The sequence below is a fragment of the Phocoena phocoena genome, chromosome 11 (assembly GCF_963924675.1).
Source record: "Phocoena phocoena chromosome 11, mPhoPho1.1, whole genome shotgun sequence".
Taxonomy (NCBI): domain Eukaryota; kingdom Metazoa; phylum Chordata; class Mammalia; order Artiodactyla; family Phocoenidae; genus Phocoena; species Phocoena phocoena.
The window spans coordinates 57,202,175-57,227,035 of NC_089229.1; the positions used below are offsets into that span (position 1 = coordinate 57,202,175).

The 24,861-nt window shown below is 40.9% G+C and overlaps 1 pseudogene; it reads left to right on the forward strand.

The window, feature by feature from the left end:
• The first annotated feature begins 12,209 nt into the window (after positions 1-12,209).
• Positions 12,210-24,269, forward strand: LOC136131371 (thymidylate synthase pseudogene; annotated as a pseudogene).
• The last annotated feature ends 592 nt before the right edge of the window (positions 24,270-24,861 follow it).

Sequence of the window (24,861 nt, forward strand, 5' to 3'; positions counted from 1 at the left end):
CATCACTAATTATTAGAGAAATGCAAATCAAAACTACAATGAGGTATCACCTCACACCAGTTACAAAGGGCATCACCAGAAAATCTACAAACGGGGCTTCCCTGGTGGTTCAGTGGTTGAGAATCTGCCTGCCAATGCATGGGACATGGGTTCGAGCCCTGGTCTGGGAAGATCCCACATTCCACGAAGCAACTAGGCCCGTGTGCCACAACTACTGAGCCTGCGCATCTGGAGCCTGTGCTCCACAACGAGAGGCCACAATAGTAAGAGGCGCACGCACCGCGATGAAGAGTGGCCCCCGCTTGCCACAACTAGAGAAAGCCCTCGCACAGAAACGAAGCCCCAACACAGCCAAAAATAAATAAATAAATTTATTTTTTTAAAAAAAAAGAAAATCTACAAACAACAAATGCTGGAGAGGGTGTGGAGAAAAGGGAACCCTCTTGCATTGTTGGCGGGAATGTAAATTGATACAGCCACTATGGAGAACACTTTGGAGGTTCCCTAAAAGAACTAAAAATATGGGCTTCCCTGGTGGCACAGTGGTTGAGAGTCTGCCTGCCGATGTAGGGGACAAAGGTTCGTGCCCCGGTCCGGGAGGATCCCACATGGCGCAGAGCGGCTGGGCCTGTGAGGTCATGGCCACTGAGCCTGCACATCCAGAGCCTGTGCTCCGCAATGGGAGAGGCCACAGCAGTGAGAGGCCCGCGTACCGCAAAAGAAAAAAAAAAGAACTAAAAATAGAATTATCATATGATCCAGCAATCCCACTACTGGGCATATACCCAGAGAAAACCATAATTCAAAAAGACACATGCACCCCAATGTTCATTGCAGCACTATATACAATAGCCAGGTCATGGAAGCAACCTAAATGCCCATCAACAGATGAATGGATAAAGAAGATGTGGTACATATATACAATGGAATATTGCTCAGCCATAAAAAGGAACGAAATTTGGTCATTTGTTGAGACATGGATGGATCTAGAGACTGTCATACAGAGTGAAGTAAGTCAGAAAGAGAAACACAAATATCGTATACTAACGCATATATGTGGAACCTAGAAAAATGGTACAGATGAACCGGTTTGCAGGGCAGAAACTGAGACACAGATGTAGAGAACAAACGTATGGACACACCAAGGGGGGAAAGCGGCAGGGGGGTTTGGGGGTGTGTGATGAATTGGGTGATCAGGATTGACATGTATACACTGATGTGTATAAAATGGATGACTAATAAGAACCTGCTGTATAAAAAGTAAAAATAAATAAGAATTTTTAAAAAGTAAAATATGACACAAATGAACATATCTATGAAACAGAAACAGAATCACAGACATAGAGAACAGACTTGTGGTTGCCATGAGGGAGAGGGTTGTGGGAGGGGTGGAGTGGTAGGTTGGGGTTAGCAGATGTAAGCTATTACATATAGAATGGATAAAGAACAAGGTCCTACTGTATAGCACAGAGAACTATATTCAATATCTTCTGATAAACCATAATGAAAAAGAATATACATTTTCAAAAAGAATATATATATATATGTATAATTGAATCACTTTGCTGTACAGCAGTAATTAACACAACATTGTAAATCAACTATACTTCAATTTTTAAAATTAAATAAAATAAAGTAAAACATTTAAAAAAAGAAATTATCTAGTCTGAGGAACAGATATAAAAAGAATAAAGAAAAAATGAACAGAGCCTCGGAGACTGAGGGACACCATCAAACATACCAATACACACATAATATGAGCCACAGAAGGAGAAAACAGAGAGAAAAGGGCAGATACAATATTTGTAAAAATAACGGCCAAATTTGAAGAAAAAAACATTAATCACATCCAAGAAACTCAACAAACTTCAAGTGGGATAAACTCAAAGACATTCACACCTAGACACATCATAATCAAACTACTGAAAGCCAAAGTATTCTATTCAGGACAGCAGACAGTAAAGGGTCTGGATTAGATATGCACAGAGTTCTGGGATAAGTAGAAGACACAGTTTAAAAAGTTTGTTTGGGATTAGGCTACAAAAATAGTACTGGCTTGAAGTGATAAAGGCCTGAACTAAAATAGTAGCACTGAAAATGGAAAGGAAAGGGGACTTCCCTGGTAGCGTAGTGGTTAAGAATCCACTTGCCAATTCAGGATACACGGGTTCGAGCCCTGGTCTGGAAAGATCCCACATGCCACAGAGCAACTAAGCAAATGTGCCACAACTACCAAGCCTGCGCTCTAGAGCCCATGAGCCACAACTACGGAGCCCGCGTATCACAACTACTGAAGCCCACGCGCCTAGAGCCCATGCCCCGCAACAAGAGAAGCCACTGCAATGAGAAGCCAATGCACCACAACATAGAGTAGCCCCCGCTCGCCGCAACTAGAGAAAGCCCATGCCTAGCAATAAAAACCCAACACAGCCAAAAAATAAAGAAAGAAATTTTTTTTTTTTTAAATGGAAAGGAAGGAATAAGACGGGGAAACACAAAAGCCAAATCAGTAGACCTAGACACTGATGTCATTGACAGTGTGTATGGGAAACATTCAGAAATGACCCAAGTTTTCAAGTCTCAGTCATTGCAAGATGGCAAAAGTAATGAAATCAGGAATAGTTGGTTAGAAAAGTAAGGAAAAATATGAAGGGTGTGGTTTAGGATATGTGGAGCTTGAAGCCCTCAACATACATAGAGACCAGCAGTAAGGGGTTGGAAATGTGGAACTGAGAGAGACTGCCATCCTGGTTTGCTCCTACTGCGCTGCCATCACATCCAGTTTCACATTTGTCCCAGACAACAATTTCCCAGTTTGGGCAATAAATTATATGACCACATTATCTCTGAGGGAGAAAGTAACAAGATTAGGAAAAAACTCACAGCACAGAACATTGGGCAATGCCCACTGATAGGTAAGAAGAGAAGGAATAAAAACAGTTATGGAAACAGGAAAACACAATCAGAGAAGCAGGAACGTATATTCAGAGACGTGACGGAGGGAGCATGACTGAGGAAAGATGGTCAGCTTTGATGTGATCTTCAGAGGCCCCAGGAGAGAGATTCCATCAAGTGGTGGATTATTAAAGGTTCAATTTTTTTTTTTTGTCATTCAAGAAAGTAACAAGTTAGAGGATAGTTTGTTTTCTAATGCTAAGTATATTTGCTGACTGAGGGGAAGGAACTAGCAGAGATGAATTGAGAGAAGATAGAAGTAAAAGCCAAGCTAATGAAAAGAGCGAGGTCTCATAGGAGGTGAGGACAGGAGGGAAGGAAATGGTAGAGACAGGAATTAAAACATCATATATATAAATGGAGCTTTTCTTAAGAATGGATGAAGGCAGAAAATGTTGGAAGCAATGAGAGGTTATGGTGAGAGAAGAAAGGAAGAGAAAACGAAGGCACTGTCACTCCCTGCAGTCAGGAGTGGCCCTTATTTTATCGAGTGTGGTTGGGCCTGACCACTTGGATTCAAATCCCAGGTCTGCCACCAATTCCATTATTTCGAGCAAGTTATCTGACCTCTCTGTGCTTCCATTTCCTCATCTATAATGAGGATAATCATCGTTGTTGTGAGGTTGAGTGTATATAAGCAAAAGTGCTTAGAATAGTAATGCTTACTGAGTGCTTACATAATAAGCACTCAATTGCTATTATTTGCATAGTATTGTCTGTAGCCACCCTGCCTCACATGATCATTGGAGCTCCCTAAATGTCCAATGAAAAAATGAAAGCAGAATCAAGATAATCTGCTGGAAGCTAGGATGTGTGAAGGTTGTTGAAGAATAACGATCAAGTAGATGAGAATTCTAGAATTCTACAGAGGCAAATTAAAATGACTAATAATCAAGGTCCTGGTTAAGGGGGAGACCCCTAAAGCCAAAGAAAGTTGACGGTGACTGGCAAGTGATAAGGATGAAGGGAAGTCTCGGTAGGTGTAAGGGGATGTGAGGGGAAGAACAGAGCAAGCTAAATGATTAACTTTTCAATATTCCCACATAATGAAATGCCTTAGTTAATCCCACAGTGCCTGGGAGATCACATCACGACAACATATAACAGAAAAGCATTCGCTGAGTATGAACACACACGGAACCCAGAGGAAGATGCAAAACGTCTGTGCTTTCCCATAATGTCATCCTTCAGTTAATTCCGTCTACCTCAGATAAGCATCTGAAGTTCCACTCTCTCTCTCTGGATTTCCTCCCTCTTCCCTCTCTCTCTGCCCCACTGCATCTCATTGGTCCTTTTCTACCCCCTTCCCGTCCTTCCAAGTCCCAGCTCCACACAAGTGGGCCAACATTCCTGTGTAAAGAGGCTTCAGGACCTTCAAATCTTCCTCGGTTTACATTGACAATATCTTAGAGCAAACTTATTACTACATTAATAAAAATCTCTACCTCTTCATTCCAATCTACAAAAGACCCCCTTCATACCTAAGATGAGAAAAGAAATAGAAGGTGACAGTTGCAAAGAAAATCCTGTCCTGTCAGGTAACCATTTTAAATACAAAGTTTGTCCCAGCCTCTAGAACAGTGTCTGAACATGACAGTCCCCTAATAAATGTTGGATGGATGAATAAATGAATAAACACAAACTCCAAAGTAAAACATGACTGACTTGAACATTAATGACTGTTGGCATCCACAGCAGTCTCTCCTGAGCCTTTTGTTTGCTAACTCACTTCATTAAACTGATTGCATTGAGTCCCAATTTTTCACACCTCCCTGTGTCCACACCCTTTGGTAGTTGCCTTCTCACCTTGACTCTGGACTTGGCCATGTGATGTGCTTTGGAGAATGAGAAAGCAGCAAATATGACTGAGCAGAAGCTAAAGAAACGCTTATACATGAACTGCCACTAACATGAGAACAAGCCTGAGCTAACCTGCTGGAGGACTGTGACAAACACAGGAAGGACAGATGAACTGTCCCTGTCAAGGTCATCCTAGGCCCACCAGCCACCAGCCTACCTACCCACCAGCTGATCACATAATCAAGATCAGCAGCACCAAATTCATGAAATATAATAAATGGCTTTTGTTTGAAACCACAAAGTTTGGAGTTATTAAGCAGCAATAGCTAACTGATACACTTCCAAACCCCAAATCCCCCTCCGGCTACATTAGACTGGCAGCCCCACTGCACCACTTTGGGCGGTGGGAGCACCATCGCACCATAATCTATGTCGTGCAACACAGAGCCTTTAAGGCTGCATGCAGTAGTTCCGCTGGGAGAGCACCAGAATAAGTTAAAACCCTCTCTCTCCTGCTTGCCCTTCACCTTTAATTACACAGGGAGAAAGGGAAAAGAAAGTTAAAGGCAGTTTGAGCTACGAAAACTAACTGCATATTGCAAAAGGAACCATTTCGTTTGACTGAACATTTCCAAACAAGTTTCAGCTCCTGAGCATTTTAAACACAGAGAGAAAACAATATAAATAATGATGCGTGTATGTATACGTGTATATACACATACATACATATATATCTACATGGCTGTTAGTGAATCATTTGCAAGGGACATTTTGAATGTTAAAATGGATTTCTACACTCCTTCTTTCTGGCTTTCCAGGCACCAGTCCCATCAATCTCTAAACCCTGATACCAGGCAGTTCATTGTTTTTCAAATTTATGACATTTTTCAGTCCAGTGTTTTTAAACTGTCACCCTCAGTGGGTAGCTGGCACAACTCATTGCTACTCTCAGCTCCCACCAAGCTCATCACCCTAGGAGTGATGTGCTAGCAAATTTTTCGGTTGACTGAGCTCCAGGATGGTAAATACTCTCTGTGTGCTTCCTCTGATGACATCATTAGTTTTGTCCTCCAACCTTTACCCAAAACAGAAATAACTAAGATTGTGATTGTCCATCCCAAACACATAATGAAAATGAGGGAAACTGAAAATAGAACCAGTCATTCTATTCAACCTCTTGGTGGGATGGAAGACTAACTCTCTCCCAGACATCCCAATAGTTTTATGTCATCGTTGCAAAAATGTCTCTAATATTGCAGGATCTATCTGGTCTATTGAGAGACTATTCTGTATGTGGTTCTCAGTTTAAACCAGCTTATTTTGATCTGCTGTATTTTCTCATTTATTTTCTGAAATGCATAACTTATGGACTTAATTCTCATCTCAGGAAATGGCCTGATTTCTCCGAGTGTTCTCAAACTAATTATATGGAGTTCAGTGAATGTGAAAGTCAGTTCTTCCTCTCTGTCCTCGCCTGGACATTAGGAGTGATCTTAGGCTGGAGTATGTACCTGAATGGAGGAATCAGAAAACCAGGTCCAGCTGACTCTGCCCCTTACCAGGGTGAGGCCCTGTGCAAGTCACAATCATGTCTGATCCTCAGGGTCCTTATCTACAAAACGAGGATTTGGATGATTTCCAAGGCTCCTTTTAGCACTGAAAGCTTATTATATTATCCACAGATTTTTGTGATATTTCCTTTTACTTTAGTAGAGAGCATACACTTATTTCAACATTTACAGCATTTCCAATCGGTATATCTCTTTATCTAATTGTGTGCCTGGATAAAATTTTCATGAGTATATTTTTAGTTCCCCCTTCCATCTTGGGGTTGGAAGCGTTTGAAAAGTACTTGGGCAATTCAATCATTCAACAAACTTTTATTGAGCACTTATTATGTGCCAGACCCTAGGCTAGGGGCTTGGGAAAATAAAATGAAAGTGATTATAATACTGATGTTCCTAATTATTTCTCTACAAAAACATTGAATGAGAGACTTGGTCTCAGCCTCAACCCAAAGTATATATCTAGTCTAAGAAAATGTTTAAAAAAGATCACTATGTTATACCAGACCCAAGAAGACGCTAAAAACTTTTGCTAAAATGGTATTGGCAATATACACCCTCTGGTCCATTTTAAAGAGACAGTGTGAAAGTGATCTGAGTTCTGAGAACTACTTAAACTAATTAAATTGTCTAGCCAGTGTCTGGTACAGTAGAGAAGTACTACTGTAATTTTTATCTTCCTACACCTCCTTCCTTTCTTTCCATCTCTTTTTCCCTAAAATTCATCTGACTTCTCTCTCACTCTTCCTACCCTAGCTGTACTCAAAGGGTACACCATTGGAGCAGCAAAATCACCAGGCATCTTCTTCATTCCCACTTTCAACACTAGTGAAAGACAACTGCCTTCTTTGCTTCTAACCTAACCACATTCCCAACCTTTTGTTCAGTACATGCTTACACCAACATGACCTGGAAACCAAGTAGGTGAAAGGAAATCTGGTAGTATCCATGGTTTGGTGTGTATTAAGAAACCTGCAGAAGTCTGATATTACCCAGGAAGCCAAATAATTCACATTGGCAGGAAAATTCTACATCTGCTGTTCTCCACTCCCTGACAAGGCTCAGTAAGATTGAATCTGTTGTGTGACCACATACTTACGTAACAGATTTTTTCTCTGCTTTTGCGTTGTTCTAACTAATTGATTTAGAATGCAACTCTAATCTCCAGTGCCCCTCCCCCCAGGAACTAATTCTATTAGAATTCAAGTATAATGAAGACTCATTAGTAGTGGTGTATAAGTCATTAGAAAAGATAATTTACCACACAGAGAAAATAAATAATTAAATGGCTTTAAAACACAGTATTTGGCCATACTTATTTAATGAAATATATTCTAAAGACAAAAAGAAAAAAATCCCTTAACTTCTATTTAGTAATCTGATTGCTGGTAGTAATATTGGTGTAGTCATTTTTAACTATTCATATATATAGTATGATAATGCTATAGAAAAGTATATTGCTGTTATTAAGAATCAAGGTTTTCAGAAAAGATCCAAATGTGTAATTTTTTAAGTAAAAACTCTACAAAGTTAAATTTGAATTGGAAATTTCAGAATGAACTCATGGGCTTTTTCAATGCACATTACTAGGCTTGAAAGCCACAACAGCCCAGTAATGAGCACCCCTAACTGACCATATTTGGGACTCAAATATTACAAACCACTAAAAAGAACCAGGACTCCTTGGAGAAAAGTGGATTCCAGGCCTAGGGCAGGAAATAATACAAGATGAGTTTGGAACATTTTGTTGCTCTAGAAAGCAAGGAAACCATCAAAGTTTAAAGGGACTTGTCAACAAGTCACAGAAACCAACTTAAGGGAACTCTGACTGGCCAGAAATGGCACAATTTGAACATCAAAGAGAATAATGATTGCAATTGGTTGAAACACAATGAATATATAAAAATCCATGATGAAACTTTTTAAAAAGCCCTTTGAAGAGAATAAATTTAGAATTTATCTTGCCTGTCTTTAAAAAAAAGACTTTATTTTGGATACCAAATAGCTCTAATTGATGAAAGAAAGCTCTTCTTTTCAGAAGAATTCCAACTGATAAATATAGCAGGAATTATAGCATTTGCAACCCTTGATAGAATCATTGTTCAGGCAACCATCAATAGTTGGCAAAACAATTAGGTAAAGGATAATGATAACCAGATATCCATGGGGTACCAAAGTAACACCTCACTGATTATAAGGGGGAACATGCAACTTTACAACAGAAGGATCAGATGACCACTCTTAGCATCCCTAAAACCAGAGGACAGTATGTACATCCTGATATAATATGAAGTACCCAACTCCACCTATGACATATTCTTGTCAAAATGTTGAACCTGAACTTAAGACTTTAACTTCCAGTTTATGGAAAATACAAGGGAAAGAAGAACAGGTTAAAATCTACCATTCAGAAACAATCAGACAAATCAGAATGAGGGCTATTCTCCATGACAACTAACCTGGACTTTTCAACAAGTCAATGACATGAGTAAAAAGGGTGGGTAAGGATACTGTTAAAGATTTTAAAGGACTCAAGAGACATAACAATCAGATGTGTTTGCCTTATTTGCATTCTACCTCAAACAAACCACTTGTTAAAATAAAAAAGGACTTTTTTTTTTTTTTTTTTAAGGACATTTTTGAGAAATTCAAACATGGACTGGATATTAAATGACACTAAGGAAATAATGCTAATTTGGGGGGGCTATTATGCCATTATTATGTGATACAGTGGTTAAGAAGATATTCTTGGGACTTCCCCGGTGGCACAGTGGTTAAGAATCCGCCTGTCAATGCAGCGGACACGGGTTCGAGCCCTGGTCCGGGAAGATCCCACATGCCACAGAGCAACTAAGGCCATGCGCCCCAACTACTGAGCCTGCACTCTAGAGCCCGTGAGCCACAACTACTGGAGCCCGTGCCTAGAGCCCGGGCTCCACAACACGAGAAGCCACTGCAATGAGAAGCCCGTGCACCACAACAAAGAGTAGCCCCTGCTTGCTGCAACTAGAGAAAGCCCGTGCACAGCAACAAAGACCCAATGCAGCCCAAAATTAATTTTTTTTTAAGAAGAAGATATTCTTATTTTTAAAGATATATAAATACATTTAGGGTTCCCCTGGTGGCGCAGTGTTTAAGAATCCACCTGCCAATGCAGAGGACACGGGTTTGAGCCCTTGTCCGGGAAGATCCCACATGCCGCAGAGCAACTAAGCCCCTGCGCCACAACTACTGAGCCTGCACTCTAGAGCCCGGGCTCCACAACAAGATAAGCCACCACAGTGAGAAGTCAGTGCTCTACAATGAAGGGTAGCCCCCCGCTGGCCACAACTAGAGAAAGCCCGGGCACAGCAACGAAGACCCAGTGCAGCCAAAAATAAATAAATAATAAATAAATAAATATATGTATAAACACATTTAAATATTTAGGGGCAAAAAATATCAGATTGTCCAGGATTTGCTTTAAAATTCTTCAGCCAAAAAAAAAGGAGCAGCAGTAAATGTGGCAATGTTAATAATTGTTTAAGGTGAGTATACAGAGCTTCATTACACTATTTTTCAACTTCTATATCTTCTAATTTTTCATACATAAAATTTAAGAGTAAAGTTTCTTAAAATATGATGAAAAACAAAGCCCCTTGCCTCCTGGAGACTACTTTATGATTGATGACTACAATTATTTTGGGTATAGAAAATGACTGCTGGCTTTCAGAATCTCTCTACAAACATCTGAAGTCTTAATTCCCTGGTGAATATTTTGGTATACCCTGTACTTGTTTTTCCCAAATTGGACATTATACTTCTCATGAAATCTTCCTTCCCCTAAGACCCACATCAACTTCCACCTCCTTCCCTAAATCTATTCATTCATTCAATGAACAACTATTGGGTGACTTCAATGTGCTGGATCCTGCATTAGACACAGGAGACATATTATAGAAGCAATAAAAACAAGCTCTTGACAAGTTCTCTGTGACAGAGACAAGTAAACAGGAAATTACAGTGCACAGAGAAGCAAGCTCTGATAGGGAAGCTGGAGAGTACCACAGGAGAGGGACCTACCCCAGTCTGGAAGGAGTGACTTGCACACTGAGACCTGAAGATCCAGTAGGAATGAGCTAGGGGTCGGGAGACCAAGCACAGTCCAGGCATAGGGAACAGCAAGTGCAAAAGAACAGCAGTAAATGAGAACAAGCCATGTTCTTAAAACTTGTGATAGTTAATTTTATGTGTCCACTTGATCGGGCCATGAGGTGCCCAGATATTTGGCCAAACATTACTATGTTTGTGAGGGTGTTTCTAGATGAGATTGACATTTGAGTTGATAGACTGAGTAAAGCAGACTGCCCTCCCTAATGTGCGAGAGCCTAATCCAATCAACTGAAGACCTAAATAGAACAAAAAAGGCTGAGTAAAAGGGAATTTCACTTGCCTGACATTTTGAGCTTGGACATTAGTCTTTTCCTGCCCTCAGACTGGAACTTTCACCATCAGCTATCCTAGTTCCCCAGCCTTTGATTCAGACTGAAACTGTAGCACTGGTTCTCCTGGATCTCCAGCTTGATGACTGCAGATCTGAGGACTTCTCAGCCTCTATAATTATGTGAGCCAATTCATCATCATCATCATCATCATCATCATTTATTTTATATATATATTTATTTATATTTATATTTATATACACATACATACACAATTGACCCTTGAACAACATGAGTTTGAACAGCATGGGTCCACTTATATGGGGATTTTTTTCAATGAATACTATAGCACTAAACAGCCCGAGGTTGCTTAAATTGGGGATTTGGCACTGAGGATACAGGGGACTGACTGTGAAGTTGTACTTGGATTTTTGACTGTGCAAGGGTTGGCGCCCCTAACTCCCGCATTGTTCAAGGTCAACTGCATGTTGCATGTATGTGTGTGTATATAAAAATAAATGTGTGTGAGTATGTGCGTATACATATTTGGTTCTGTTTCTCTGGAGAACGCTGACTACTACAGAACTAAAAAAAAAACTTAGTAGAGCTAGCTCATGCAATGTATGTTTTAGGAATGAGAAAGGTAGAGGGAAAGAGAGAAAGTTGGAGAATTAAGCAGAGTTCATATACTGAACACTTTATCTCAAAGGGAATGTGAAACCATAGGAGGATCTGCATTTAAGAAAGGACACGTTGGCTGTTTTATGAAGAGTAAATTGGAGGGGGCAAGACAACAGTCAGGGAGACCAGTTAAGAGGTTGTTGCCATATCCCAGCCAATAGGCTCTCTCCATAGCACTCACATCAAGACATTTTGAGGCTCCTTCATGGCCTTCATTCCTTCTGCCTTGAAGCACAGGTATTTATGTGCATGCTTTCTCTCTTCTTCCAGAACAATCTCCTTAAGGGTGGGAACAAAGTCACATAGCCTGATAATAACAGCTAGCACTTAACACTTAGGATATACTAAGCACACTGTATACATAACATCTAATTCCACAATAACCATGCAAGATAGCTATTATCCCCCGTTTACCAATGAAGAAACTCAAATTCAGAACTATTTGCCAAATAAGTATATGCACCAGCCCACACAGCTGGTAAATGGTGGCACTGGATTCCCACCCAAGTCAGCCCTGCTCCAGATCTCTCCAAGCTCCTGTAGTGATCAACAAACACACATACAGTTGAGTTGCAAGATGTCTGAGTCCAATCTTATCAAACTACAGATTTTTCTTTTGGTGCGTATTTGCCTACAGAAGCAAATAAGTTACCCATATTTCAGGGTTGGTTTTTTTTTTTCTAGAGTACTCTATACCAGGGGGCATTTTATTCTCACAGTGAATGTGAAAGTGCAATTTGAGGATTTTCGACACAATAGTATAAGTACTGAATGGACTTGACCGGCAATGTCAGAAGAAGAGGAGGAGGATGCTGGAACCAAAGAGGAAAGCCAAGGCCAGCCAAGAGCATCAGTGGCAGGCTCTATGCAGTTCCAGGAAACATTAAAGGCTGGCATCACTCCCCGCTTAATCCATAATGTGACTGAGCCGCAACCCCAGTGATTTTGAGAAAAAAGAATCAGCAGAATTTTGCAGCTTTAATAGAATGTATAAGCAACTAGAAGTTTCAGGGAAGCCTTCACTTCATTACCTCAGCAGTCATACCCTGACCTTGTGGCCGCTCTTTGTAAAAAACCCTTTTATGTTTTTTCACATAAGTGGAATTAACACTTATATGGGGATTTTTTCCCTCCATGGCATGAACTCATGGTAGACGAATGCTTCAGTAGATTACAAGTAGTTTTTCAATGTCACATTTCTATAACAGTGTTACGGAACAAAACTAATTGTCATCAGGATTGGAGGCAATTCTATTCACAGCAAGATAAATTGGATTTCTAAACTGTGATTTCCATTGTGTTACCGCTATGTATCATGAAAGTTATCCTGATGCGCCCAGCAGTCAGGCTACGTACTTACACAGTGAGGTCCAGCTTTATGCTGAATTCATCATCTTTTGCTTCCCGAGGGAGGACAGAAGAGCAAGGGAAGCATAATTTCAGACCACCATCTAATGGAAGGGGTCAATGAGGATATACTACTCTAAATATCAGTATGAACATTCAAAGACTAGAAGAAAACAGTCCATTCCCTAAGATTATTAGACATCAATGTGAATTATCCAATTTATCACTGTGGAGTTTTGTGTGTATATGAAGCGCGCTCTCTCTCTCTCTCTCTCTCTCCGTTTTTAATAATACTTTTTAGATATATGCAAACAGTATAACTATTTCAGAATGCAAATCGCCATCAATAAAAATATCCCATCTTGCAATTTGTAAATTTGGACTCCACTAATCTTTTAATATATTGGGCAATGTCTTAGGTGGCATTTTCACAATCCATAAACAAAATAAGATTTTCTAAGTGAATTAAAAGATTAAAAATATTATGGAAAACAAGATGGATAGTGCAAATGTTCATACTGTTGTAATCAAAAGGCAAACAAGGAGGTAGTAAAGCTTAGGACCACGGACTTTATAGAGTCAGTCCTTCTGGGTTCGAATCTTGTCTCACCATTGTTGTGACCTGGACAAATTACTTAACCTTATTGTGCCTCCATTTTCTTATCCGTAAAATGCAGCTCATAATAATACACACTTCATAGCAGATTGCCATGAAGATTAGAGTTAACAATATACTTAGAGAAGTTCCTGGCACACACTAAACACTCAGTGGTACAACTTATGATTACTATTGGTATTATAATCTGAAAGCATCCTTTTTTAAAAACAAATAAGTTATGAACGACTCATAATTCTATCTCGATCACTCCAGCAGATTTCCTTACAATCTCTAGCAGGCAGTATCATGTTGCTTCAGTCACATTACTAAGTATCTTTGAAAATAAGAACACTGCAGTCCTTAAAAAAACAAAACAAACAAACAAAAAAATTCTAGATTTCAGTTTTCCCCGCTTATTTTCTATTGGTGGTATTTTTCTATATTCAAAGTAAACCTAAGCTATCCAGCAAATACCTGGGCCTTGTTCCTTTATGTCTTGTCAAATCCTTGCAGGATCTTGGAAAATATGACTACCTGCAACATTCCCCACTATGAGGACACAAGATAAAATTCCTTCATTTTTGGCATGGATCATTTATGTATATGGGAAATCATACTTATGTTTTATTTGCTAAATGCTAAAGGGAAAGGAGACATTAGACCCTAAAGTGTTTCAGAAAGAGGTAAAATAAAAAAGAGAATGCTTTAAAAGTAACATTTTCCTAGTTCACTTGGATTAAGTAGAATCTATAAACACACAAGATGAGGTTTTCACAAGCAGCAAGTTAAAGAAGCTATCTCCATATTTTATCGATGCAAAACTGCCAAATGATTTTTCCTAAAATTTAAATGTTTCCATCTAACAAAACTGATTTTCTTGGGTCCAGGGAGGGTGCATTATTCATCCAGGTAGTATCTACCAAATATAGAGTGTACAATAATTATTGACCTAAATAAATTTGAATGAACACATAGCACAGCACTGGGCTCAAGGGAGGCACTCAAATATTTTTCGAATGAATGAACCAGAGGAAGATGGATGGAAACTGCTTCCAGGTAATCTGTCTTGCAGATTATAATCAAGATTAAGAAAGAAATATAGGAGGGCAGAATGGATACCATCCCAAAATAATACACACACGTACGTATCTAACATATGCATTCACATACACAAACTGAAGCAATCTCAAAAATTAACGTTCAAAAGTAACAGGAACTTAAACTACAGAAGAAAGACCAGCAATTCATATAGATAATGACAATATTAAGCTAATTGCCTTGGATCTAACCCACCGTTTAAAATAGCCTTGATCAGTTCTCGATGGAGAAAATTTCACCAATTTATATAGTTTTGGCTTTTAAATCTGAAAAAAGGAAAGGAAGTTTCTGAAATGTCTGAGATCTAAACTCCTGTATCCCCTCCCAACAAATTCAAGTCTAGGGTAACCACGTGTCAGCATCATTCCCCATCACTGGACCTGAGAGTTCAGTTCGGTCCTCCCATTTGACTTTCTTTTATTTATTTATTTTTTTGACATCTTTACTGGAGTATAATTGCTTTACAACGGTGTGTTAGTTTCTGCTTTATAACAAAGTGAATCAGCTACACATATATATATATTCCCATAACTCTTCCCTCTTGCGTCTCCCTCCCTCCCACCCTGCCTATCCCACCCCTCTAGGTGGTCAAAAAGCACCGAGCTGCTCACCCTATGCTATGCGACTGATTCTCACTAGCTATCAGTTTTACATTTGGTAGTGTATATATGTCCATGCCACTCTCTCACTTTGTCCCTGCTTACCCTTCCCGCTCCCCGTGTCTTCAAGTCCATTCTCTAGTAGGTCTGCGTCTTTATTCCCATCCTGCTCCTACGTTCTTCATGACCTGTTTTTTTTTTTTTTTAGATTCCATATATATGTGTTAGCATATGGTATTTGTTTTTCTCTTTCTGACTTACTTCACTTTGTATGACAGACTCTAGGTCCATCCACCTCACTACAAATAATTCAATTTCATTTCTTTTCATGGCTGAGTAATATTTCATTGTATATATGTGCCACATCTTCTTTACCCATTCATCTGTCAATGGACACTTAGGTTGCTTCCATGTCCTGGCTATTGTAAGTAGAGCTGCAATGAACATTTTGGTACATGACTCTTCTTGAATTATGGTTTTCTCAGGGTATATGCCCAGGAGTGGGATTGCTGGGTCATATGGTAGTTCTATTTTTAGTTCTTTAAGGAACCTCCATACTGTTCCCCATAGTGGCTGTATCAAATAACATTCCCACCGACACTGCAAGAGGGTTCCCTTTCCTCCACACCCTCTCCAGCATTTATTGTTTCTAGATTTTTTGATGATGGCCATTCTGACCAGTGTGAGGTGATGTCTCATTATAGTTTTGATTTGTATTTCTCTAATGATTAATGATGTTGAGCATTCTTTCACGTGTTTGTTGACAATATGTATATCTTCTTTAGGGAAATGTCTATTTAGACCTTCTGCCCATTTTTGGATTGGGTTGTTTGCTTTTTGATATTGAGCTCCATGAGCTGTTTGTATATTTTGGAGATTAATCCTTTGTCAGTTGCTTCATTTGTAAATATTTTCTCCCATTCTTAAGGTTGTCTTTTCATCTTGTTTATGGATTGCTTTTCTGTGCAAAAGCTTTTAAGTTTCAATAGGTCCCACTTGTTTAGTTTTTTTTTATTTCCATTTCTCTAGAAGGTGGGTCAAAAAGGATCTTGCTGTGATTTATGTCATAGAGTGTTCTGCCTATGTTTCCCTCTAAGAGTTTGATAGTGTCTGGCCTTACATTTAGGTCTCTAATCCATTTTGAGTTTCTTTTTCTGTATGGTGTTAGGGAGTGTTCTAATTTCATTCTTTTACATGTAGCTATCCAGTTTTCCCAACACCACTTATTGAAGAGGCTGTCTTTTCCCCATTGTATATTCTTGCCTCCTTTATCAAAAATAAGGTGACCATATGTGCGTGAGTTTATCTCTGGGCTTTCTATCCTGTTCCATTGATCTATATTTCTGTTTTTGTGCCAGTACCATACTGTCTTGATTACTGTAGCTTTGTAGTATAGTCTGAAGTCAGGGAGCCTGATTCCTCCAGCTCCGTTTTTCGTTCTCAACATTGCTTTGACTATTCGGGGTCTTTTGTATTTCCATACAAACTGTGAGATTGGTTGTTCTAGTTCTGTGAAAAATGCCAGTGGTAGTTTGATAGGGATTGCATTGAATCTGTAGATTGCTTTGGGTAGTATAGTCATTTTCACAATGTTGATTCTTCCAATCCAAGATAATTGTGTATCTCTCCATCTATATGTATCATCTTTAATTTCTTTCATCAGTGTCTTATAATTTTCCACATACAGGTCTTTTATCTCCTTAGGTAGGTTTATTCGTAGGTATTTTATTATTTTTGTTGCAGTGGTAAACGGGAGTGTTTCCTTAATTCCACTTTCAGATTTTTCATCATTAGTGTATAGGAATGCAAGAGATTTCTGTACATTAATATTGTACCCTGCTACTTTACTAAATTCATTGATTAGCTCTAGTAGTTTTCTGGTAGCATCTTTAGGGTTCTCTATGTATAGTATCATGTCATCTGCAAACAATGACAGCTTTGCTTCTTCTTTTCCGATTTGGATTCCTTTTATTTCCTTTTCTTCGCTGACTGCTGTGGTTAAAACTTCTAAAACTATGTTGAATAATAGTGGTGAGAGTGGGCAACCTTGTCTTATTCCTGATCTTAGAGGAAATGGTTTCAGTTTTTCACCATTGAGGACGATGTTGGCTGTGGGTTCGTCATATATGGCCTTTATTATGTTGAGGTAAGTTCCCTCTCTGGCTACTTTCTGGAGGGTTTTTATCATAAATGGGTGTTGAATTTTGTCAAAGCTTTTCCTGCATCTATTGACGTGATCATATGGTTTTTATTCTTGTATCACATTGATTGATTTGCGTATATTGAAGAACCTTTGCATTTCTGGGATAAACCCCACTTGATCATGGTGTATGATCCTTTTAATGTTGCTGTTGGATTCTGTTTGCTAGTATTTTGTTGAGGATTTTTGCATGTATGTTCATCAGTGATACTGGCCTGTAGTTTTCTTTCTTTGTGACATCTTTGTCTGGTTTTGGTATCAGGGTGATGGTGGCCTTGTAGAATGAGTTTGAGAGTGTTCCACCCTCCGCTATATTTTGGAGGAGTTTGAGAAGGATAGGTATTAGCTCTTCTCTAAATGTTTGATAGAATTTGCCTGTGAAGCCATCTGGTCTTGGGCTTTAGTTTTTTGGAAGATTTTTAATCACAGTTTCAATTTCAGTGCTTGTGATTGGTCTGTTCATATTTTCTACTTCTTCCTGGTTCAGTCTCGGAAGGTTGTGCATTTCTAAGAATTTGTCCATTTCTTCCAGGTTGTCCATTTTATTGGCATATAGTTGCTTGTAGTAATCTCTCATGATCCTTTGTATTTCTGCAGTGTCAGTTGTTACTTCTCCTTTTTCATTTCTAATTCTATTGCTTTGTCTTCTCCCCTTTTTTCTTGATGAGTCTGGCTAATGGTTTATCAATTTGGTTTATCTTCTCAAAGAACCAGCTTTTAGATTTATTGATCTTTGCGATTTTTCCTCCATTTCTTTTTCACTTATTACTGATCTGATCTTTATGATTTCTTTCCTTCTGCTAACTTTGGGGGGTTTTTGTTCTTCTTTCTCTAATTGCTTTAGGTGTTAGGTTAGGTTTTTTATTTGAGATGTTCTTTGTTTCTTAAGGTAGGATTGTATTGCTATAAACTTTCCTCTTAGAATTGCTTTTGCTGTATCCCATAGGTTTTGGGTCATCGTGTTTTCATTGTCATTTGTTTCTAGGTATTTTTTGATTTCCTCTTTGATTTCTTCAGTGATCTCTTGGTTATTAAGTAGTGTATTGTTTAGCCTCCATGTGTTGTATTTTTTACAGATTTTTTCCTATAATTGATATCTAGTTTCATAGCATTGTGGTCAGAAAACATGCTTGATACGATTTCAATTTTCTTAAAATTACCAAGGCTTGATTTGTGACCCAAGATATGATCTATCCTAGAGAATGTTCCATGAGCACTTGAGCAGAAAGTGCATTCTGTTGTTTTTGGATGGAATGTCCTATAAATATCAATTAAGTCCATCTTGTTTAATATATCATTTAAAGCTTGTGTTTCCTTATTTATTTTCATTTTGGATGATCTGTCCATTGGTGAAAGTGGGGTGTTAAAGTCCCCTACTGTAATTGTGTTACTGTCAAGTTCCCCTTTTATGGCTGTTAGTATTTGCCTTATGTATTGAGGTGTTCCTATGTTGGAAGCATAAATATTTACAATTGTTATATCTTCTTCTTGGATTGATCCCTTGACCATTATGTAGTGTCCCTCTTTGTCTCTTGTAATAGTCTGTTTTAAAGTCTATTTTGTCTGATATGAGAATTGCTACTCCAGCTTTCTGTTGATTTCCATTTGCATGGAATATCTTTTTCCATCCCCTCACTTTCAGTCTGTATGTGTCCCAGGTCTGAAGTGGGTCTCCTGTAGACAGCATATATACAGGCCTTGTTTTCGTATCCATTCAGCCAGTCTATGTCTTTCGGTGGGAGCATTTAATCCATTTACATTTAAGGTAATTATCGATATTTGTGTTCCTGTTACCATTTTCTTAATTGTTTGGGGTTTGTTTTTGTAGGTCTTTTCCTTCTCTTGTGTTTCCTACCTAGAGAAGTTCCTCTAGCATTTGTTGTAAAGCTGGTATGGTGCTGCTGAATTTTCTTAACTTTTGCTTGTCTGTAAAGGCTTTAATTTCTCCATCAAATCTGAATGAGATCCTTGCTGGGTAGAGTAATCTTGGTTGTAGGTTTTTCCCTTTCATCACTTTAAATATGTTCTGCCACTCCCTTCTGGTCTGCAGAGTTTCTGCAGTTAACCTTATGGGGATTCCCTTGTATGCTATTTGTTGCTTTTCCCTTGCTGCTTTCAATATTTTTTCTTTGTATCTAATTTTTGATAATTTGATTAATATGTGTCTTGGAGTGTTTTTCCTTGGATTTATCCTGTATGGGACTCTCTGTGCTTCCTGGACTGGATTAACTATTTCCTTTCCCATATTAGGGAAGTTTTCAACCATAATCTCTTCAAATATTTTCTCAGTCCCTTTCTTTTTCTCTTCTTCTTCTGGAACCCCTAGAGTTCGAATGTTGGTACATTTAATGTTGTCCCAGAGGTCTCTGAGACTGTCCTCAGTTCTTTTCATTCTTTTTTCTTTATTCTGCTCTGCAGTAGTTATTTCCACTACTTTATCTTCCAGGTCACTTATCTGTTCTTCTGCCTCAGTTATTCTGCTATTGATCCCATATAGAGAACATTTAATTTCATTTATTGTGTGTTCATCATTGTTTGTTTGTTCTTTAGTTCTTCTAGGTCCTTGTTAAATGTTTCTTGCATTTTCTCCATTATATTTCCAAGATTTTGGATCATCTTTACTATCATTTTTCTGAATTCCCTTTCAGGTAGACTGCCTATTTCCTCTTCATTTGCTTGGTCTGCTTGATTTTTACCTTGCTCCTTCATCTGCTGTGTTCTTCTGTCTTCTCATTTTGCTTAACTTACTGTGTTTGGAGTCTCCTTTTCACAGGCTGCAGGTTCGTAGTTCCCATTGTTTTTGGTGTCTGCCCCCAGTGGGTAAGGTTGTTTCAGTGGGTTGTGTAGGCTTCCTGGTAGAGGGGACTAGTGCCTGTGTTCTGGTGGATGAGGCTGGATCTTGTCTTTCTGGTGGGCAGGTGCACATCTGGTGGTGTGTTTTGGGGTGTCTGTGACCTTATTATGATTTTAGGCAGCCTCTCTGCTAATGGGTGGGGTTGTGTTCCTGTCTTGCTAGTTGTTTGGCATAAGATGTCCAGCACTGGAGCCTGCTGGTCATTGAGTGGAGGTGGGTCTTGGCATTGAGATGGAGATCTCTGGTAGATTTTCGGAGTTTGATATTACGTGGAGCTGGGAGGTTACTTGTGGACCAGTGTCCTGAACTCGGCTCTCCCACCTCAGAGGCACAGGCCTGACGCCCGGCCGGAGCACCAAGACCCTGTCATCCATATGGGAAAAGAGAAATATATATAGCATTGCTCCCAAAGTCCACCACAATTTGGGATGATTCGTTGTCTATTCAGGTATTCCACAGATGCAGGGTACATCAAGTTGATTGTGGAGATTTAATCCGCTGCTCCTGAGGCTGCTCGGAGAGATTTCCCTTTCTCTTCTTTGTTCTCACAGCTCCCGGGGTTCAGCTTTGGATTTGGCCCCGCCTCTGCGTGTAGGTCGCCGGAGGGCGTCTGTTCCTGCTCAGACAGGACGGGGTTAAAAGACCAGCTGATTCGGGGGCTCTGGCTCACTCAGGCCGGGCGCAGGGAGGGGTACAGAGTGCGGGTCGATCCTGCGGCTGCAGAGGCCAGCATGACGTTGCACCAGCCTGAGGCGCAGCATGTGTTCTGCCGGGGAAGCTGTCCCTGGATCACGAGACCCTGGCTGTGGCGGGCTGCACAGCCTCCCAAGAGGGGCGGTTTGGAGAGTGACCTGTGCTCACACACGGGCTTCTTGGTGGCAGCAGCAGCGGCTTTAGCGTCTCACGCCCGTCTCTTGGGTCCGCACTGATAGCAGCAGCTCGCACCCGTCTCTGGAGCTCCTTTAAGCGACGCTCTTAATCCCCTCTCCTCGCGCACCAGGAAGCAAAGAGGTAAGAAAAGGTCTCTTGCCTCTTCAGCAGCTCCAGACCTTTTCCCGGACTCCCTCCCGGCTAGCCGTGGTGCACTAACCCCTTCAGGCTGTGTTCACGCCACCAACCCCAGTCCTCTGCCTGGGATCCAACCGAAGCCCGAGCCTCAGCTCCCCGCCCCGCCCACCCCGGCGGGTGAGCAGACAAGCCTCTCGGGCTGGTGAGTGCCGGTCAGCACCGATCCTCTAGGCGGAATCTCTCCGCTTTGCACTACACACCCCTGTGGCTGTGCTCGCCTCCGTGGCTCCAAAGCTTCCCCCGCCCCCGTCACCCCCACCCCCGTCTCCACCCACGAAGGGGCTTCCTTTCCTCCTTCACAGCTCCCTCCCACTGGTGCACGTCCCGTCCCTATTCTTTTGTCTCTCTTTTCTTTTTTCTTTTGCCCTACCCAGGTACGTGGGGGAGTTTCTTGCCTTTCGGGAAGTCTGAGGTCTTCTGCCAGCGTTCAGTAGGTGTTCTGCAGGGGTTGTTCCACATGTAGTTGAATTTCTGATGTATTGGTGGGGAGGAAGGCAATCTCCACGTCTTACTCTTCCGCCATCTTGAAGCTCCTCTCCCACGTGACTTTATTATTCCGAAGATTTTCAGGACATTGGAGGGCTGCACTGGTGGCGCAGTGGTTGAGAATCCGCCTCTCAATGCAGGCGGCACGGGTTCGTGCCCCGATCCGGGAAGAACCCATGTGCCATGAAGCAGCTGGGCTGGGCTCGTGAGCCATGACCGCTGAGCCTTCGCGTCCGGAGCCTGAACTCCGCAACAGGACAGGCTACAGCAGTGAGAGGCCCGCGTACTGCAAAGAAAAAAAGACATTTGAAAGCCCCTAAACTCTCTTATTCTGCTCAGCCCCTGCCCAGTCCAGCCAAGATGGCAGACAGTTTCCTGAACAGTTATGTCAAGGACTGAAATGAGGGGGGATTATCTCTTTCTACTGAGACTAGTGTATGCATCCTATGGAAGACAATAAATAGAAAGGGATAACCTATGTTTTAATCGAGGGTGCTGTTCTCCATAGTAGAAGTATGCATGAAATTTCCCCCAAATCTTATTACATATGCCATCATTTCTCAACACTGATTTCTGTTCATAAATCAGCTTCACTGGGAAATGTCCATTTAGGATAGTATATTTAGGCATTCCAAGTAGCCCAAAGAGAAGCCATTTACACATTCTGCTGTAGCCCCAAGTAAGGTCAGTTCCACTGAGGCATATTGTAAAATTAAAAAAACATTTAAAAGGCGTTGAAAAAAGTTCATAATCAGAGGAGATCATATGTACATTCACAGAGGAGATGTAGATGTTACACTGAGATTTGTCAATTTGTCAAGGAAAATAACTCAGGGCCAGAAGGAAGAAATTCTTATCTGCTAAGGCCGACCAAAGTAAGGGGAAGCAGCCCAGCCTACCTCTGCCAACAATGGTTTGCCCACAGCAATTAAAAACTCTGGGTGGAATACGGAAAACATCTTTTTTTAAGGCATTTATGGGCTCACCAAGAAAATTAAGAATCCTCAAAACCCAAAACTCAAGAGAAAGTGGAAACACAGAGAAGTAGAGCCCCAAAGTTGACATTTACTCTGAGGGCATTTGCCCAACTCCAGAGTCCCTGAACTTCATTTCCTGACTTTAAATATCATAAGGGTCAATCTAAAGTCGGATGTCCTATAGGAGATCCCCTCCCTCCATAAAGTGGAACCACAAAAAGCCACACTCACAATGTCGGGGTGAACAAGAAATCAGCCAGCCACAGCCAAAGGAGGCAGCAAATAAAATTGCCTGCCCAGCCCTAAATACTGTCACTAGATAGAGGGGGGAAAAATCTCCCTCGAGAATTCTTAACACAAGCTGATTCTTTCGAAAGCTTGTAGCCCAAACACATAATACCTTGGACTGAGAAACCTTAAATAAATACTTCAGGATAAAACTGTCCCACATTGGTAATGCCCCAGACATTTGGCAGAAACAAATGAAAATCCTAAAAGAACCCACCTTCAACGTAGGCCTCAAAAATTCCCATGGGTAAAAATTATGAAGAGAGTCAAAAATCCCTAACCACGGGAAGATTTTAACTCACCGTGAAAGAGTCAGCAGAAGCAGCAAGTGACATGAACTAACCTATAAACTTCAGATACTGGAAGAAACCTACAAGTATGTTTACTACGTTTAAGAAATAAAAGGGGGGGGGCTTCCCTGGTGGCGCAGTGGTTGAGAGTCCGCCTGCCGATGCAGGGGACGCGGGTTTGTGCCCCGGTCCGGGAAGATCCCACATGCCGCAGAGCGGCTAGGCCCGTGAGCCATGGCCGCTGAGCCTGTGCATCCAGAGCCTGTGCTCCGCAACAGGAGAGGCCACAGCAGTGAGAGGCCCGCGTACCGCAAAAAAAAAAAAAAAAAGAAAGAAAGAAAAGGGGAGATTGAAACTGTGACTAAGAATAAAAAGACTTTAGTGGTCACAGGAAGAGCCGGGGTCTCCTGAGTGAAAATCTCGGATGCCTACAGGTCCCAAGACTTCTTGGACAGCCTGGTACTCTCCACCAGAGAAGAAGGGGATTTAGGCCTAGTTTATAGCTTTCAGTGGAGGCTTTTGGTGGCCGAATACAAAGATGTGGATTTAAATTTATTCAGGTCAAGGAGTAGACCAACTGCAAAAGTGATTGACACAATCAAAACCAACCCTGAAGACAGAAGAATCATTCTACGTGCTTGGAATCGAAAGATCTTCCTCTCATACCCCACCACCCTGCCCCTCTGCCATGCCCTTTGCCACTTCTATGCGATGAACCATGACTGTCCTGCAGCTGTACCAGAGGTCAGGAGACAGGGGCCTGAGTGTGTCCTTCAACATCGCCAGCTATGCCCTGCTCACCTACATGATCACACACATCACAGGCCTGAAGCCAGGTGACTCTGTACACACTTTGGGAGATGCACACATTTACCTGGATCACATTGAGCTGCTGAAAATGCAGCTTCAGGGAGAATCAAGGCCTTTCCCAAAGCTCAAAATCCTTGGAAAAGTTGAGAAAATTGATGACTTCACGGCTGAAGACTTTCAGATTGAAGGCTACAGTCCCCATCCCACTATTAAAATGGAAATGGCTACTTAGAGTGCTATTTTTTTTTAATTGAGGTATGGTTGATTTGCAGTGTTTGAGGTGTACAGCAGGGTGATTTGGTTGTGTATACTTTTTCAGATTCTTTTCCATTGAAGGTTGTTGCAGGATATTGAATATGGTTCCCTATGCTGTGCAGTGAGCCCTTGTTGTTTATCTATGTTGCATATAGTGGTTTTATCTGTTAGTCCCAAATTCCTAATTTATCCTTCCCCCACCTTTCTCCTTTGGTAACCATAAATTTGTTTTCTATGTCTGTGAGTCTATTTCTGGTTTGTTTTTATTTTTGGCTGTGTTGGATCTTCGTTGCTGCAGGTGGGCTTTCTCTAGTTGCGGCGAGCAGGAACTACTCTTCTTTGTGGTGCATGGGCTTCTCATTGCAGTGGCTTCTCTTGTTGTGGAGCACGGGCTCTAGGCACACAGACTCAGTAGTTGTGGCTCTCGAGCTCTAGAGAGTAGTTGTGGCACACAGGCTTAGTTGCTCCGCGGCATGTGGAATCTTCATGGACCAGGGCTCAAACCCGTGTCCCCTGCATTGGCAGGCAGATTCTTAACCACTGCGCCACCAGGCAAGTCCCCTCTGTTT